The sequence below is a fragment of the Arachis ipaensis genome, chromosome B03 (genome assembly GCF_000816755.2).
Source record: "Arachis ipaensis cultivar K30076 chromosome B03, Araip1.1, whole genome shotgun sequence".
Lineage (NCBI taxonomy): Eukaryota > Viridiplantae > Streptophyta > Magnoliopsida > Fabales > Fabaceae > Arachis > Arachis ipaensis.
This window is the reverse complement of record NC_029787.2, coordinates 55,792,632-55,802,134: the sequence shown is the minus strand read 5'-3', so window position 1 is coordinate 55,802,134 and position 9,503 is coordinate 55,792,632.

Here is a 9,503-nt window from a genome sequence, read left to right as displayed (position 1 = left end):
TTTTTAGGGTTTTCTAGGGTTTTTAGGATTTTCTAGGATTTTCTAGGATTTTTTAGGATTCTCTAGGGTTTTTAGCGTTTTCTAGGGTTTTTTTGGATTCTCTAGGGTTTTTAGCGTTTCTAAGGTTTTGTAGTTTTTTTAGTGTTTTCTATGGTTCTTACGGTGTTTTAGAGTTTTTTAGGGTTTTCTAGGGTTTTTTAGGGTTTTTAATATTTTTTAGGGTTTTTAGGATTTTTTAGAGTTTTTAAGGTTATAAGGGTTTTTTAGGCTTTTCTAGGTTTTTTAGGGTTTTTTAGGGTTTTCTAGGGTTTTTAGGATTTTTTAAGGTTTTTAGGGTTTCTTAGGTTTTTTAGGGTTTTCTGGGGTTTTTAGTGTTTTTTAGGATTTTCTAGGATTTTTAGGTTTTTTAGGGTTTTCTATGATTCTTAGGGTTGTTTAAGATTTTCTATGGTTTTCTAGAGTTTTTTATAGTTTTCTAGGATCTTTTTGGGATTTTTTAGGGTTTTCTAGAGTTCTTAGAATTTTTTAGGGTTTTCTGGGATTTTCTAAGATTTTCTAGGGTTTTTTAGGATTTTCTAGTGTTGTTAGAGTTTTTTAGGGTTTTCTAGTGTTTTAGGATTTTCTAGGGTTTTTAAGGGATTTCAAAAGTTTTTTTAGGTCTTTTAGGGTTTTCTAGGTTTTTTAGGGTTTTCTAGGGTTTTTAAGATTTTTCTAGGGTTCTCTAGTTTTTCGGGGTTATCTAGGGTTTTCTAGGATTTTCTAAGGTTTTTTAAGTTTTTCTAGGGTAGTTAGGGCTTTCTAGGCTTTTTTATAATTTTTTTAGCGTTTTCGAGGTTTATAGTATTTTCTAGGTTTTTTAGGGTTTTCTAGAGTTTTTAAGGTTTTCTAGGGTTTTTACTGTTTTTTAGGAGTTTTTAGGATTCTCCAGGGGTATTAGTGTTTTTTAGGGTTTTCTAAGGTTTGTTAGAATTTTCTAGGGTTTTTTGGGCTTTTTAGGGTTTTCTATGATTTTTAGGATTTTCTAGTGATTTTTAGAGTCTTTTAGGGTTTTCTAGGGTTTTTAGGATTTTTTTAGGGTTTTCTAGGGGTTTTTAGTTTTTTAGGGTTTTCTTGGGTTTTTAGTGTTTTTAGGGTTTTTTAGAGTTTTTTAGGGCTTTCAAGGATTTTCTAAACTTTTTTAGCGTTTTCTAGGGTTTTTAGGGGGGTTCTTTAGGGTTTTCTAGGATTTTTTAGGGTTTGCTACGATTTTTAGGTTTTTTAGGATTTTTTAGTGTTTTCTAGGGTTTTTAGCACTTTCAGGGTTTTTAGTGTTTTTTACGATTTTCTAGAATTTTTAGGGTTTTTTAAGGTTTTCTAGGGTTTTTAGGTTTTTTTTTGGGTTTTCTATTATTCTTAGGGTTTTTTTGGGTTTTCTAAGGTTTTCTAGGATATTTTACGGTTTTCTTGGGTTTTTCGGGCTCTTCTAGAGTTTTAAGAGTTTTTTTAGGGTTTTTAGCGTTTTTTAGGGTTTTCAGTATTTTTTTCGGTTTTCTAGAGTTTTTAGGGTTTTCTATGATTCTTAGGGTTTTTTAGGGTTTTCTAAGGTTTTCTAGGGTTTTTTACGGTTTTCTAGTGTTTTTCGGGATTTTCTAGGATTTTCTAGAGTTTTAAGAGTTTTTTAGGGTTTTAGAGGGTTTTTAGAATTTTTTACTGTTTTCTAGGGGTTTTTAGTTTTTTAGGGTTATTAGGTTTTCCTTGGGTTTTAGGATTATTTAGGGTTTTCTGGGGTTTTCGGGATTTTTTAGGGTTTTCTAGTGCTTTTTAGGTTTTTAGGATTTTTTAGCGTTTTTAGGTTTTTTATTGGTTTTTTTAGGTTTTTTAAGGTTTCAAGAGTATTTTAGGGTTTTCTAGGGTTTTTAGGATTTTTAAGGGTTTTCTAGGATTTTTTTAGGTTTTTTAGGGTTTTCTATAATTCTTAGGGTTTTTAAGGGTTTTCTAGGGTTGTTAGAGTTTTTTAGGGTTTTAGGATTTTCTAAGGTTTCTTAGGGATTTCTAGGGTTTTTAACATTTTTGAGGTTTTTAGTGTTTTTAATGATTTTCTAGAAAATCCTAAAAAACCCTTAAAACCTTAAAAAATTCTAATAACCCTAAAAATCCTAATAAAACCCTAAAAACCCAAAAAACCTAGAAAAGGCTAAAAAACCCTTATAACCTTAAAAATCCTAAAAACCCTAGAAAACCCTAAAAAATCCTAAAACACCCTAAAAACCCTAGAAAACACTAAAAACCCTAGAGAATCCTAAAAAATCCTAGAAAAATCCTAAAAAATCCTAAAAACCCTAGAAAACCCTAAAATCCCAAAAAACCCTAAAAAACCCTAGAACCATAAAAAACCCTGAAATCCCTAGAAAACCCTAAAAGCCCTAAAAAATACTAAAAACCCTAAAAATCTAAAAAATCCCAGAAAACCCTAAGAAATCCAAAAATCCCTACAAAAACCATAAAAATGCTAGAAAATCCTAAAAACCCTAGAAAACACTAAAAAACCCTAAAAACTCTGGAAAACCCTATAAAACTTTAAAACTCTATAAATCCTTAAAAACCCCAAAAAAATCCTAGAAACCCCTAAAAACTCTAGAAAATCCTTTAAAATCCCAAAAAAATCGAAAAACCCTAGAAAACCCTAAAATACCCTAAAAAACCATAAAAACCCGTAAAAACCCTAGAAAACACTAGAAAACCATAAAAAACCCTAGAAAACCCTAAAAAGTAATAAAAAACACTAGAAAGCCCTAAAAAAATTAAAAATCCTAGAAACACCTAAAAACACTAAAACCCTAGAAAACCCTAAAAACACTAAAAACCCTTGAAAATCCTAAAAACCTTAGAAAACCCTAAAACCCCTAAAAACTCTAGAAAACCATAAAAATCCTAGAAAACCCTAAACACCTAAAAAACCCTAGAAAACCATAAAAAGAAAACCCTAAAATACCCCAAAAACCCCAAAAAACCGTAAAAATCCAAGAAAACACTAGAAAACCATAAAAAACCCTAGAAAACCCTTATATACCCTAAAAATCCCTAGAAAATCCTAAAAAACAATAAAAAAACACTAGAAAACCCTAAAAAACACTAAAAACCCCTAAAAACACTAAAAACCATAGAAAACCCTAAAAACACTAAAAACCCTAGAAAACCCTAAAAACCCTAGAAAACCCTAAAAAACCCTAAAAACCCTAGAAAACCATAAAAAATCCTAGAAAACCGTAAAAACCTAAAAAACCCTATAAAACACTAGAAAATCATAAAAAACCCTAGAAAACCCTAAAAAACCCTAAAAACCCTAGAAAACCATAAAAAATCCTAGAAAACCGTAAAAACCTAAAAAACCCTATAAAACACTAGAAAATCATAAAAAACCCTAGAAAACCCTAAAATACCCAAAAAAAACCCCCCAAAAAAACTGTAAAATCCCTAGAAAATACTAGAAAACCCTAGAAAACCATAAAAACCCTAGAAAACCCTTAAATAACCTAAAAATCCCTAGGATTTTTTTAGGATTTTTTTTGGTTTTTCTAGGGTTGTTAGAGCTTTCTAGGCTTTTTTTTTTTAGTTTTTTAGCGTTTTCTAGATTTTTTAGGGTTTTCTAGAGTTTTTAAGGTTTTCTAGGGTTTTTAGTGTTTTTTAGGAGTTTTTAGGATTCTCCAGGGGTTTTAGTGTTTTTTAGGGTTTTCTAGAGTTTTTAAGGTTTTCTAGGGTTTTTAGTGTTTTTTAGGAGTTTTTAGGATTCTCCAGGGGTTTTAGTGTTTTTTAGGGTTTTCTATGGTTTTTTAGGATTTTCTAGGGATTTTAGGGTTTTTAGGGTTTTTTATGGTTTTCTATGGTTTTTAGGGTTTTCTAGTGGTTTTTAGAGTCTTTTAGGGTTTTCTAGGGTTTTTAGGATTTTTTAGGGTTTTCTTGGGTTTTTAGTGTTTTTAAGAGTATTTAGGGTTTCTTAGAGTTTTTTAGGGTTTTCAAGGGTTTTCTAAACTTTTTTAGCGTTTTCTAGGGTTTTTAGGGGGGTTCTTTAGGGTTTTATAGGGTTTTCTAGGATTTTTTAGGGTTTGCTACGGTTTTTAGGGTTTTTCTAGGGATTTTAAGATTTTTTTAAGGTTTTCTAGGGTTTTTTAGGGTTTTCTATGATTTTAGATTTTTTAGGGTTTTCTAAGGTTTTCTAGGATTTTTTACGGTTTTCTAGGGTTTTTCGGGGTTTTCTAGAGTTTTAAGAGTTTTTTAGGGTTTTCTAGGGTTTTTAGCATTTTTTAGGATTTTTAGTGTTTTTTTCAGTTTTCTAGAGTTTTTAGGATTTTCTATGATTCTTAGGATTTTTTTAGGGTTTTCTAAGGTTTTCTAGGTTTTTTACGGTTTTCTATTGTTTTCGGAGTTTTCTAGGGTTTTTAGGGTTTTTAGGGTTTTCTAGGATTTTCGGGATTTTTTTTAGTGTTTTCTAGGGTTTTTAGGGTTTTTTTAAGGTTTTAAGATTGTTTTAGGGTTTTCTAGGATTTTTTAAGGGTTTTTTTGGGTTTTTTAGAGTTTTTTAGGGTTTTTAGGATTTTTAGGGATTTCTAGGATTTTTTAGATTTTTTAGGGTTTTCTATGATTCTTAGGGTTTTTAAGGGTTTTCTAAGGTTTTCTAGGGTTTTTACAGTTTTCTAGGATTTTTCTAAGGTTTTCTAGAGTTTTTAGAGTGTTTAGAGTTTTCTAGGTTTTTTAGGATTTTCTAGGGTTTTTAGCGTTTTCTAGGATTTTTTTGGGATATTTAAGTTTTCTAGGTTTTTAGGGTTTTTTAGGGTTTTCTAGGGGTTTTTTTTGGGATATTTAAGTTTTCTAGGGTTTTTAGGGTTTTTTAGGGTTTTCTAGGGTTTTCTATCGTCGTTAGGATTTTTTAGGGTTTTCTAGGGATTTCTATGGTTTTCAAGGATTTTCTAGAATTTTTAGGGTTTTCTAGGGTTTTTAGGGTATAGAAAATCCTCGAAAACCTAAAAACCATAGGAAACCCTAGAAAACCCGAGAATCCCTAGAAAACCCTAAAAAACCCTTCAAAATCCTAGAAAACGGGAAAAAATCCTAGAGAATCCTAAAAAAACCCTAGAAATCCCTAAAAAATACTACAAAACTCTAAAAATCCTAGAAAATTCAAAAACCCTAGAAAACCCTAAAAAACCTTAGAAATCGTTAAAAATCCTAGAAAACCCTAAAAACACTAGAAAACCCTAAAAAACTCTAACAACCCTGGAAAATCCTAAAAAATCCAAGAAAATCCTAGAAAACCCCAGAAAACCCTAAAAAACTCTAAGAACTCTAGAAAACCCTAAAAAACCCCAAAAAGATCCTAGAAAACCGTAAAAAACTCTAGAAAACCTTAGAAAATCCTAAACAACCCTAAGAATCCTAGAAAACCCTAAAAAACCTAAAAGATCCTAGAAAATCCTAAAAAACACTAAAAACCCCAGAAAACCCTAAAAAATCCTAAAAACCCTATAAAAACCCTAAAAACCCTAGAAAACCCTAGAAAATCAAAAAACCCTAAAAATCCTTGAAAATCCTAAAAACCCTAAAAATTCCAAAAACTTTTAAAGACCCTAGAAAATCCTAAAAAACCCTAAAAACCATATAAAACACTAAAAAACTACAAAACCTTAGAAAACGCTACAAAACCCTAGAAATCCCTAAAAAAGCCTAGAAAACGCTAAAAACCCTAGAAAATCTTAAAAAACCCTAAAAAACCATAAAAAACTCTGAAATCTCTAGAAACCCAAAAAATCATAGAAAACCATAAAAAACCCTAGAAAACCTTAGAAAACCCTAAAAAACCCTAAGAATCATAGAAAACCCTAAAAAACCCTTAAAACCTTAAAAAATCCAAAAAATCCTAGAAAACCCTAAAAACCCTAAAAACCCTAAAAATCCTAAAAACCCTAAAAAAACCCTAGAAAAACAATAAAAACCCTAGAAAACCCTAAAAATTCAAAAAAACCTAGAAAAACCCTAGAAAACCCTAAAAACCCAAAAACCTAGAAACGCCTAAAAAACCTTTATAACCTTAAAAACCGTAGAAAACCCTAAAAATCCTAAAAACCCTAAAAACCCCTAAAAACCCTAAAAAACCCTAAAAAACTAAAAAAACTACAAAACCTTAGAAAACGGTAAAAACCCTAGATAATCCTAAAAAACCCTAGAAATTCCTAAAAACCCTAGAAAACGCTAAAAACCCTTGAGAAGCCTAAAAAATCCTAAAAATTCCTAAAAACCCTGAAAAGCGCTAAAAACCCAAAAAAACCCTAGAAACCCCTAAAAACCCCTTAAAACCTTAAAAACCCCTAAAACCCCTAGAAAATCCTAAAAACCCTAAAAAATACTAAAAACCCTACAAAACCCTAAAAAACCCCAGAAAACCTTAAGAAATCCAAAAAAACCCTACAAAAACCATAAAAACACTAGAAAACTCTAAAAAACTCTAAAAATCCTAGAAAACCCTAAAAACCCTAGAAAACACTAAAAACCCCTAAAAACTTAAAAAAATCTTAGAAAACCCTAAACCCTAAACTCTAAAAACCCTAAAACTCTAGAAAACCATAAAAAATCCTAGAAAACCCTAAAAACCTAAAAAACCCTAAAAAACACTAGAAAACGATAAAAAAACCCTCGAAAACCCTAAAATACCCTAAAAAACCCCCAAAAAAACCGTAAAAACCCTAGCAAACACTAGAAAACCCTAAAAAACCATAAAAACCGTAGAAAAACCCTAAAAACCCTATAAAATCCTAAAAACCCTAGAAAATCCCAAAATTCCTAAAAACCCTAAAAAATCCAAAAAAACTTTAAAAGACCCTAGAAAACCCTAAAAACCCTAAAAACCCTATAAAACACTAAAAAAACTTCAAAGCCTTAGAAAACGCTACAAAACCCTAGAAACGCTACAAAACCCTAGAAATCCCTAAAAAAGTCTAGAAAACGCTAAAAACCCTAAAAAATCCTAAAAAACCCTAGAAAACTCTAAAAAACTCTGAAAACTCTAGAAAACCCAAAAAATCTTAGAAAACCGTAAAAATCCCTAAAAATCCTGTAAAACCCTAAAAAACTCTTAAAACTCTAGAAAACCCTAGAAAATCCCAAAAAACACTAGAAAACCGTAAAAAACCCTAGAAAACCTTAGAAAATCCTAAAAATCCTAAGAATCATAGAAAACCCTAAAAAAATCCTAGAAAACCCTAAAAACCCAAGAAAACCCTAAAAATCCTAAAAACCCTAAAAAACATTAAAAACCCTAAAAAACCCTAGAAAACGCTAAAAAACCTAGAAAACACTAAAAAAACTACAAAACCTTAGAAAACGCTAAAAATCCTAGAGAATCCTAAAAAACCCTAGAAAACCGTTGAAATTCCTAAAAACCCTAGAAAACGCTAAAAACCCTAGAGAATCCTAAAAAATCATAGAAAATCCTAAAAAATCCTAAAGACCCTAGAAAACCCTAAAAACCCTTAAAACCTTAAAAAACCCTAAAACCCTAAAAAAGCCTAAAAACCCTAAAAAAAATACTAGAAATCCTAAAAACCTAAAAAACCCCAGAAAATCCTAAGAAATCCAAAAAACCCTACAAAAACCATAAAAACGCTAGAAAACTCTAGAAAACACTAAAAAAGCCTAAAAACCTAAAAAACCCTAAAAACTCTATAAAATCCTTAAAAACCCCAAGAAAATTCTAGAAAACTCTAAAAACACTAGAAAATCCTTAAAAACCCCAAAAAATCGAAAAACCCTAGAAAACACTAAAATACCCTAAAAAACCATAAAAAACTGTAAAAACCATAGAAAACACTAGAAAACCATAAAAAGCCTAGAAAACCCTAAAAAACAATAAAAAACACTAGAAAACCCTAAAAAATATTAAAAACCCTAAAAACCCCTAAAAACACTAAAAACCCCAGAAAACCCTAAAAACACTAAAAATCGTAGAAAATCCTAAAAACCCTAAAAACTCTAAAAAACCATAAAAACCCTAGAAAACCCTAAACACCTAAAAAACCCTAGAAAACACTAGAAAACCATAAAAAAATCCTAGAAAACCCTAAAATACCCTAAAAACCCAAAAAAACCGTAAAAACCCTAGAAAACACTAGAAACCCATAGAAAACCATAAAAAACCCTAGAAAACCCTTAAATACCCTAAAAATCCCTAGAAAACCTTAAAAACAATAAAAAACACTAGAAAACCATAAAAAACACTAAACCCCTAAAAACACTAAAAACCATAGAAAACCCTAAAAACTCTAAAAACCCTAGAAATCCTAAAAACCCTAGAAAACCCCTAAAAAACCCTAAAAAATTTAGAAAACCATAAAAAATCCTAGAATATCCTCAAAACCTAAAAAACCCTAGAAAACACTAGAAAATCATAAAAAAACCCTAGAAAACCCTAAAAACCCTAAAAACCCCAAAAAAACCGTAAAAACCCTAGAAAACACTAGAAAACCCTAGAAAACCATAAAAAACCCTAGAAAACCCTTAAATACCCTAAAAATCCCTAGGGTTTTTTTTAGGGTTTTTTAGGTTTTTTCTAGGGTTGTTAGGGCTTTCTAGGCTTTTTTATAGTTTTTTTAGCGTTTTCTAGGTTTTTAGTGTTTTCTAGGTTTTTTAGGATTTTCAAGAGTTTTTAAGGTTTTCTAGGGTTTTTAGGATTTTCTAGGGTTTTTAGTATTTTTTAGGAGTTTTTAGGATTCTCCAGGGGTTTTAGTGTTTTTAGGGTTTTCTAGGGTTTGTTAGAATTTTCTAGGGTTTTTTTTAGGGTTTTTCTAGGGTTTTTTTAGGGTTTTCTATGGTTTTTTAGGGTTTTCTAGTGGTTTTTAGAGTCTTTTAGGGTTTTTAGGATATTTAGGGTTTTCTAGGGTTTTTAGGATTTTTTAGGGTTTTCTAGGGGTTTTTAGTTTTTTAGGGTTTTCTTGGGTTTTTAGTGTTTTTAAGGGTTTTTAGGGTTTCTTAGGGTTTCTTAGAGTTTTTTAGGGTTTTCAAGGGTTTTCTAAACTCTTTTTGCATTTTCTAGGGTTTTTAGGGGGGTTCTTTAGGATTTTCTAGGGTTTTCTAGGATTTTTTAGGGTTTTTTTAGGATTTTTTTGTGTTTTCTAGGGTTTTTAGCATTTTTAGGGTTTTTAGTGTTTTTTACGATTTTTTAGAGTTTTTATGATTTTCTATGATTCTTAGGGTTTTTAGGGTTTTCTAGGGTTTCTTACAATTTTCTAGGGGTTTTCAGGGTTTTCTAGGGTTTTCTAGAGTTTTAAGAGTTTTTTAGGGTTTTAGAGGGTTTTTAGGGTTTTTTACGGTTTTCTAGGATTTTTTGGGTTTTCTCTTTTCAGAGTTTTTTAGGATTTTCTAGGGTTTTTTAGGATTTTCTAGGGTTTTTAGCGTTTTCTAGGCTTTTTTCGGGATTTCTAGGTGTTGTAGGTTTTCTAGGGTTTTGTAGCGTTTTCTAAGGTTTTGATGTTTTTTTA